This window comes from Bombina bombina, chromosome 3 (genome assembly GCF_027579735.1).
Source record: "Bombina bombina isolate aBomBom1 chromosome 3, aBomBom1.pri, whole genome shotgun sequence".
NCBI lineage: Eukaryota > Metazoa > Chordata > Amphibia > Anura > Bombinatoridae > Bombina > Bombina bombina.
This window is the reverse complement of record NC_069501.1, coordinates 1,219,049,671-1,219,059,984: the sequence shown is the minus strand read 5'-3', so window position 1 is coordinate 1,219,059,984 and position 10,314 is coordinate 1,219,049,671.

Below are 10,314 nucleotides of genomic sequence, written 5' to 3'. Positions count from 1 at the left end.
AGCCAATAGGATTTTTTCTACCTTAATTCCGATTGGCTGATAGAATTCTATCAGCCATGCGGAATTGAAGGGACGCCATCTTGGATGACGTCATTTAAAAGGTACCTTCATTCTGTGTTAGCCGTCGATTGAAGAGGATGCTCTGCATCGGATGTCTTGAAGATGGACCCGCGCCGGATGGATGAAGATAGAAGATGCCATCTGGATAAAGACTTTTGCCCGTCTCGAGGACCACTTTGCCCGGCTTGGATGAAGACTTCTCCCGGCTTCGTTGAGGACTTTGGCCCGGTTGGGTGAAGACTTCTCCCGGTAAGGTGATCTTCAAGGGGTTAGTGTTAGGTTTTTTTAAGGGGGTATTGGGTGGGTTTTAGAGTAGGGTTGGTTGTGTGGGTGGTGGGTTTTAATGTTGGGGGAGGATTTATTATTTTCTGTAATTTAGTGTTTGGTTTTTTAGTACTTTAGATAATTTTATTTAATTGTATTTAATTGTATTTAATTTAGTTAATTTATTTAATTATAGTGTAGTGTTAGGTGTAATTGTAACTTAGGTTAGGTTTTATTTTACAGTTCAATTTGTATTTATTTTATCTAGGTAGCTATTAAACGGTTAATAACTATTTAATAACTATTCTACCTAGTTAAAATAAATACAAAGTTGCCTGTAAAATAAAAATAAACCCTAAGCTAGCTACAATGTAACTATTAGTTATATTGTAGCTAGCTTAGGGTTTATTTTACAGGTAAGTATTTAGTTTTAAATAGGAATAATTTAGTTAATTATAGTAATTTTATTTAGATTTCTTTTAATTATATTTAAGTTAGGGGTGTTAGGTTTAGGTTTAGACTTAGGTCTTAGTGAAGACTAGGGGTTAATAAATGTAGGTAGGTGGCGTCAATGTTAGGGCCGGCAGATTAGGGGTTAATAATATTTAACTAATGTTTGTGAGGCGGGAGTGTGGCGGTTTAGGGGTTAATATGTTTATTATAGTGGCGGCGACGTTGGGGGCAGCAGATTAGGGGTTAAAAATGTAGGTAGGTGGCGGCGAAATAGGGTGTGGCAGATTAAGGCTTAATAAATATAATGTAAGTGTCAGCGATTGTTGGGGCAGCAGATTAGGGGTTCATAAGTATAATGTAGGTGGCGGCGGTGTCTGGAGCGGCAGATTAGGGGTTAATAATATAATGTAATATAATGTAGGTTGTGGCGATGTCAAGGGCGGCAGATTAGGGGTTAATAAGTGTAAGATTAGGGGTGTTTAGACTCGGGGTTCATGTTAGGGTGTTAGGTGTAGACATAAAATATATTTCCCCATAGGAATCAATAGGGCTGCGTTAAGGAGCTTTACGCTGCTTTTTGGCAGGTGTTAGACTTTTTTTCAGCCGGCTCTCCCCGTTGATACCTATGGGGAAATCGTGCACGAGCACGTTAAACCAGCTCACCACTAACATAAGCAGCGCTGGTATTTGAGTGCGGTAAGGAGCAAAATCTTGTCTGGGTTGTAAAAACCCATAATACCAGCGCTGTCTGTAAGTGAGCGGTGAGCATAAACTGCTCGTTAGCACAGCACAGCCTCTAACGCCATACTGGTAATCTAGCTGATAGTTTTCCCCTTTTTCCTATGCGTTAGTAGTATCAGTGAGTTGTGTGAGTATTTATCGCCACCTAGTGGTGTCATTTGAAACAGACAAAATACATTGTGGGACAGAGTATAATAATATAAACATTTTAGTTATGTATATTGAAAAAACTTTGTAATGTACTTTAATTCTTTATTTTGACCCCTTTTCATCAAACTCTTGAAATAGTGTATTTTCTAATTCTCAAAAAGCCACAATATAGATTTATCAAGGCTAACCCCACTAACTATATTTCCCTAATTAGTTTTACCATATACGAACTTAAAAAACAATGCATTGTATAGTAGTATTATGACTGAGGCTAGCCTTGTCTGCAGACTCAAACACAGATTCTGATCCTTTAAGAAAACGCTAAGTTGATCTGATCCTTAGAATATCAGAATCAAACCCCCCTCCCCCAGTTATATCAACAGTAGGATAATTATCATACAAAATATGTTTGCGCATACTTGTAGGGGCATAGACGCCAAAACTTTAGTAACTGATAAGCACATAAAATATTTAATCCTGGAACAAAATCTGTAGAACTTGTACAGAGACAGGAGGACAGATTGTTAAAACGCATAACGTGATCTATAGAGGAATTCCAAAGCTAAGCTGAGTAATAGCAATAAACTTACAAAATAGACACTTAGGGGCCGATTCACCATGCGTCTGATGGACATGATCCGCTGTTGTGATCATGTCCCCCAGACATTGATAAATGCCAACAGTATACGCCGTTTGCATTTATCATTGCACAAGCAGTTCTGGTGAACTGCTTGTGCAATGCTGCCCCCTGAAGATTCGCCACTAGCAGGGGGTGTCAATCAACCCGATCATATGCAATCGGGCGATTGCTGTCCGCCGCCTCAGAGGCAGAGTATGAGTCTTAAGACCGCTGCTTCTTATCTCTTGTTACTGGCGAGCCTGAAGGCTCGCGCAGAAACAGATGTATTTAGCCCCATTCAGGCCATGATAAATTGGCCCCTTAGTTTGGATATTCAATATGTGAACAGTGGATCTACCCACTAAGGGTTAATTATAAGTAAAACAGTATTTAACGCTCCAGCTCAAGGGCTAACTCCACTAGAAGTAAGCTTTTTGCGATAGTCGGGTATTAAAAGTTTAAAAAGTAAACTATTTTCGAATGAGTGCTATCCCGATATCTGATGGTATTTTGGTACAATATATATCTAAACAGTATATATATATAAATATATATATATATATATATATATATATATAGGAATATCTATTAATAAATACATAGAACATATTCTGCTATGTAAAGAACATTGGAATATTTACAGTAAATACATAGTTAAAAATATTCTATTACATGTTTTAATCTACTTAAAGGCAAAGGGCTCCAATACACTTCTACATATGTGTATATATGTAACCTATATATATAGGTTAGACTCTATTATAGGTTATATATAGGTTAGACTCTATTCTCTAGGTTAGACTCTATTGCTCCAGAAAAAACAGTCACAGTCTCTCACTATTTCTCTCTCTCTCTATTTCTCTCTCTCTCTCTCTCTCCCTTTTTAACACCTGAGACCTCCTATCTTTGAGATTTTATAACTTTTTTTCCCTTTTATATCTAATATTGTTTATTAGATGGTGTTATGTGTGTAAGTGAACTTTGTAATGTATTTGTGATGTGTTTTCTAAAGTTGAGGTAATCATTCTAGTGTAAAACACGATTGCACTCACGCAGTTGCGTTTACTTTTAACTCCTAATACGAGTGGTAAGCCCGATGAGCACAATATGGTCCTAAGTGTGTTTAGGTATCTGTATTTGAGTGTGTGCACACGTGTGTCTATGGGCGTCTGTATGGATCAGCGTATGTGTGTATGAATGTGTGTGAGTGTGTGTATGATTCTGTGTTAATGTGTGTATGAATCTGTGTGAGTGAGTGTGTGTATGAATCTGTGTGAGTGAGTGTGTGTATGAATCTGTGTGAGTGTATGAATGTGTGTGAGTGTATGAATCTGTGTGTGTGAGTGTGTGTATGAATGTGTGTGAGTGTGTGTGTATGAATGTGTGTGAGTGTGTGTGTATGAATGTGTGTGAGTGTGTGTGTATGAATGTAAGTGGGTGTGAGAGAATGTGTGTCAGAGAATTTCTATGTAAGAGTTTATGTTTATGCACTATTATAAATAGCGTGTACTGTGCAAAAAATACAAAATTGCTGTATTATCTAATTACAGGAACATATACTCATATTTTGCTAGTTTATAGAAAAAAAAATGGATCATCTTATTAAAGAAAAAGAAGCATAGTTGCCTGATTTAATATAAAAATGTCTTAAAGTCGAAACAGGACAACCAGTCAGCTGCATTCAATTGGGATTCAGTGGAGGCTCCTAATATCGAATGAGCAGAAAAGTAATCTTCTTCTCCAGCTAATAACATGACCCACTTTACCCAACCATCAAAGGAAGGAGAAGATATAGGTTTGTGAGTGGGAGCAAAAGAAAATAGGAGTTGAGTACAGTTCTAGATTCATAATCTTTTTACAAATTCAACAGCACATAGAATAGGTTGACCAGGAAAGAAATTATAGAAAATAAATTGAGAAAGACATTTTAGTTCTTTTAGAGAGAATAAAGAGAACACCAATAGGACACAACAATTTTGAATTTTGTTTAATGGCTTTGAAATCAACGTCTTAGAAAAAAAATAATATTTCTGAGAAGGATTTCTGCAAACAGAGATGTGAAATGCTAAATTAATCATAATAAAAATAATTTAAAATTTTTTAAAAAGGGGGGGGGGGGGAGCCTACACTCAACGCGGCTGGACGCATCTCAGTGAAGCTCTCTGAGCTTAAATCTATTTTTACAAGTTAAATATAGCCAACCTTTAATATGTATTGCCCTGCATTAGATATTCATCAAGGTGAGCAGATATCTTCTAGGAGCTGATGTTTGATGGAGTTTATGCTATGTTCTTTGAGTCAGCTACGGGACAAGCTTGCTATCAGGATTGGAAGCCATTTTTGCAACTACGCAGCAATTTGTGAAACAGAAAGAGATCCTGAATAGGCTATGGAACGTAGGTCTGGGGCTGCCGCACTATTATCCCCCCCCCCCCTGAAATCCGGGGTTAAGATATCCTGAAATAGGATAACCGTTGAGGGAAGTCACCAGTTGTTTTATTGGGCCTGTTCCAATTGGGGATTTTCAGCTCTGACTTCTACGCTACACAGTCTGGACAGTATACTGCTATGTATATTTTGATAATGGAGGCACTGGACAAATGGGAGCATACAGTAAACAGTCTGCTGCTACACCACTTTCAGAGTCTAGAGGAAGAGCTCTGTAGGATTCTTAAGCTGCATGGGGCCCTTGAGCATCCGATGGGGGCACATACTGGTGTACAACCAACTAAACAGATAATGCCGGACAGTGCAATGGCCCCCCACCTCTGTGGCCCCATGGATACGACGCTCTCCACAGATGGAGAATCTACACTTTCCTCAGCTTTGATCCGGGAGAATATAGATTATAATATGGAGTCGGGTGGCCGGGAAAACCCTAGATCTGAACATGTTGTGAGAGCGAATATCGGAAGAAAGGCGGGTTCCCAGGGGGTCGCACGAGCAATTCAAAGTAAGCTACCTCTAGTCTGGACGCAGCAGTTTGGAGCTCCGGCACTAAGTCAAATATCTTTGCTGTGGCTGGACATAGCTGCTGGCAACATGGTCAGGACAGATCAAGATAGCCACTACATCAGAGCAGAACATTTCACAGTTTCACTCCGCAATAACCAGAGTCAGTTAACATCTCAACAAGTCAGAGCTTCCAGACTTTGGAGTTAATATTCTCCGCAACCAAGGATTCATGTGCAAGACAGGGAGCTGCGACTCGAGCGACAGGTGTGGGATAGCCAGAAGGAGAGATATGGGTCTACCATACCTTACTGTAGGTAAATCTTCAATCCTAAAGCTAGTCCCTTCTAAAAGACTGGGTCATTGAGAGCCACTTTGTTTGGGGTAATTGTACTGTTCCTCCCAACTAGCACTTAGCACGCAAACGTTAACGACATGGAGGATTCAGCAGAACTCTTTATAAACTTACATCACATAGACCCTAATGATGGCAACAAAGCCTGAGGACCGGGAGACTTTACTTATTTAGAATTATCTGTTGGTTCCTGATTTATTCGTGTGTAATTGTTTGCAGATACGGCCGTTCACTTATAGTTAAACATTTGGTCTGCTTTATCTGTCACTATGTACTACTCTGGGAGAGTCACTGGCTTGGGCTAAAGTGAGAACTGAGCGGACAACATTAGTTCTTCCTGATATCAAATTTGTGTCTTCAGCGGAACTTAGTTCAGGACTACTACATATTGTAAGGTGCAGACCTGATCTATACTGTAGACTCCTTCTCTATTTTGTTGTATGCCGAAAAATACCAGCCACTTTGTCTCCAATGTTCTATGTGTGTTAGATAAGATATTTTATTTATAGAATAGAGTATATGGTACTATTTGACTAAACACTCAGTTCATAGGGACTGAGCCTCTAAAATACATCGCTCGTCTTCCATATACACTGCAGCTGTTGGATTGCTGTTCTCCATGCTCTCTTTTGGTACCGGAGTGAGTCACTCTTTCATCTCCCAACCGCTGTCTATTAGGGTATATTCTCCCAATTTACATAATGCCCATACCTTCCTTGTATATATAGTATAATATGTCAAAATATTGAGCCTGTTCCTTACTTAAAAGTTTAAGTTAATATAGAGGCTGGCATACTGTACATGTCTTAATCTATCCTTATCAACAGTTACTCCCTCCTGCATCAGCTAATCCAAAATACTACACAACATTTAATCCTTTTTATTATAGATACCTAGGGATTATCTGAACAAGGGGTTCTAAAGTTTTGCTTAAATTGTAGTTTAGTAAACCTTCAATTTAGACATTGATAGTGGTATTGTTATATGCCTGTTTCAACTATATTTATACTCGGAGAGTTATTTACACTCTACTGCATTATATTGTATGTGCAGAAACTATGGTTATCCTGTACTTGGTTCAGCTATAACTGTACTGCATATCCTTGCTTCATGAATAAGGTAGATAACCAAATAGCCAATACTAGAAAACAGTATGATACTTTATGCTTCTGTGTTTACACAAAGGAATTAGACTACACTATAACATTGCCACATATAAATTATTCCACTAGATGGCAGCATTCATTTGCAGGAAGGCACAATAGAGTCCCATAGCTGATGGGGAGACTCTACATTTGCCCACAGAAGAAGGTTAGTGGAAGTGGTGGTATTTCCAGCTGCTGTACTTCAATTTACACCCTAGAGAGAAGACCCTATCTTAGATATATAAATAACTAATTTGTAGTCCATAGTAGATTACCAATCCCTATACTATTCCCAGTAGTTCTAAATGCCCCACAGTATATATTTTCTTTCCTTTTGTTTTTATCATGGATCCCTCACTCACAATACTTATAGCCAGGCTCTAAAATTCAGCTGAAAAATACAGCCCTTATATTATGTAGCCACTTTTTATTAGCAACAAGATGCCTCATATTTTTAGATGTTTACAGAATAGATATTTGTATACTTGATACACTAACAATTTAGATTATAAATTTGGCACTATATTATGCTTTGTACATTAAGTAGATAAATTTAAAATTGAGGATAATGAGGTTGCTGAGTGCTAATTTGAAAGTACATTTAGTTTTATCTTTGTATGTGACACCTAGAATGGAGATTAAAGTGAATGTAAATTTTGATGCTAAAGTGCCCGGTTTTTAAAACTTCGATTAAAAACAGGGGCACTTTAATTCATCACAATTTACATTTCACTCCTGTTGTGAAAAAAACTTACCTTTTAATCTTCACAGCAGCTCCAGCTTCCTCCACCCTTTTCAAAGCCTCTTCCTGGGTCTAAAATGAGGCATCCGGCTTCCTCCAATCACAGCAGTGAATAAGACACTGAATCCCCCGGGGGGAAGCTGTGATTGGAGGATGACCTATCAATCATGTCTGACATCAGAAATGGCTTGTGAGACCGGAGGAAGCTGGAGCTGCTGTGAAGTTTAAAAGGTAAGTTTTTTGTCACAACAAGAGTGAAATGTGAATTTTGATAAATTAAAGTGCCCCTGTTTTTAATTTAAATTTTTAGTTTTAAAAACCGGGCACTTTAGCATCAAAATGTACATTCACTTTAATGTTTATTGTTGTACCTTTAACTCATAGCTTTCCTCATGAGGATTACATTGTATTTTGATTATTGTTAATTTTTTTTTCTTATTATTTTTACAGAAGCAAATGTTCATTATGTCATCTAATTCTGCCTATTAGCTAATATGTATACAATTTACTTGTATTGCACTCTTTAGAGCATTTGTATGGTATATTCTCAAATAAAAATTCAATAAAAATGTTTTTTTATAAGAAGTCCAAAAGCCAAACAACAAGCCAGTAGTCAAAGCCAAAGCGGATAGTCAGACGAGCCGGGTCAGGAACCAAAAGTGAGTAGTCAGACAAGCCAAGGTCAGGAACACAAAGATCAGCAAAGTCAGGAACTAGTCAGGGATCAGGAACCAGAAGGGATGTCAAACAAGCCAGGTTATACACGGAGTCACAGAGAAGTCAGAGACATTGCAAAGGCAATGGCAAACAGGACTGAGGCAGTTAAATAGGAAGTGATGACATCATCATTTTGGGACTGCAACCTGTCTCTCACTGATGATGTTCTTATTTGGCCATAAGTTATGGTACAGAATCTGTAGTCCAGTCAAATCACAGAGTGATTGTACAAACAAACTGAGAAGTCCATGTGGTGTCTTATCTTTCACTAAAGAAAGAGTCCAGCACCAAAGAATTAATGCTGAGTCAATTCACCTCTGTTAATTATTACAAATTCAAAAACTCAATGAAACATAAACCCATATAATTGAGTATAACTCTATAGATCAAAAGCATAGAGTGAAGCGCTTCCAGGAATAAACAAAAGCTCAGTAGCTTGTTCTATGATACCACCTAGGAGCAGCCTCTTTTAGCCCAAATGGCATTCCCAGATGATCGTTTTGGAATTCTGTGGGATGCATCAGTGAGGTGCAGTCATATCCCTCTACACACATTGGGCAAGAGGTCCACTTCTGGTTTCCCCTATCACCCTCAGGGAGACTTTCCCAATGTCATAATACAAATGCATACAGAAAGAGAAGCTCTCTACCAGGAACAAACAACAGTTCAGTAACTTGTTCTATGGCGAATTACTACCTAGGAGCAGCCTCTTTTAGCCCAATTGTGCTTTTCACAAAGTAGAACTTTCCAAAAGTACATCAGTCTGATCCTGCCTAGTAAGGTCAGTCCAGCCCTAAAATATCAGGCAATTCTCCTCTAAACAAGGGAAATGGCAACGATAATTTCAGCCTTCTGTGGGCCTTGTCGGTAAGCTGCAGCCATATCCCTCTAAGCACATTGGGCAAGGAGTCCAGGTCTGGATGATCTATAGATCAAGAGACAATAAAGAGATAAGATTAAATATGCAAAGATGATAGATTCCCCAGAGAACATATGTTAACAAAGAAGAGTATTAAGTGATATATTGGTCATTGCAAATAGTTATTTGTAAGGATTAGAAAAGGTTCAGCATTGGCAATATGAGATATGTTAAATAATTAAAAAGGCTAACAAGCAATATAGTTAAAATGTGGTGTGAATATAACCCACAACTCCCCTCCCCCCCATAACAAAAAGAGCATAATTTCTTACTGAGAAAATGAGGTGATTAACCCCTTAATGACCAGCGACATACCCTGTACATCGCTAGTCTTTCTATCGGGATTGTGTTCATAATAGCACAGTTTTGAGCTATTAGAAACAAAAAACAATCTTAATGACTGGCGACGTACATGGTAAGTCGCAGCCATTAAGGGGTTAAGCATTAATTTGGAGACCCACTGGTCATTGGCCCTAGTTTCCCCCCTCCACACTGTCTCCAGGCTTCCCAGCTCAGACAATGTACGTCCGTTTTATTACTGGTTGCAAACGGTTCACTCTCCGTATTTTCTATGTATTTCATAACAAAAATAACCTGGTTCCACTTGAGAGATACATTTTTGAAGGTTTAAAGGGACAGTCTAGTCAAAATTAAACTTTCATAATTCAGATAGGGCATGCAATTTTAAACAACTTTCCAATTTACTTTTATTATCTAATTTGCTCAATTCTTTAGATATCCTTTGTTGAAGAAATAGCAATGCACATGTGTGAGCCAATCACACAAGGCCTCTAGGTGCAGCAACTAATCAGCAGCTACTGAGCCTATCTAGATATGCTTTTCAGCAAGTGATATCAAGAGAATGAAGCAAATTAGATAATAGAAGTAAATTAGAAAGTTGTTTAAAATTACATGCTCTTTCTAAATCACGAAAGAAAAAAATTGGCTTTCATGTCCCTTTAAGGTTTGTATTCATTGCAAGGTAGAATAGGGAAGGGGACTGGGAAAATAGTGGAAGTAGTCATATAACGTAAAGGGACAGTCTACACTAAAATTGTTATTGTTTAGAAAGATAGATGATGCCTTTACTACCCATTCCCCAGCTTTGCACAAGCAATATTGTTATATTAATATACTTTATAACGTTTAAAACTCTAAATGTCTGCCTGTTTCTAAGCCACTACAGACAGCCTCTTA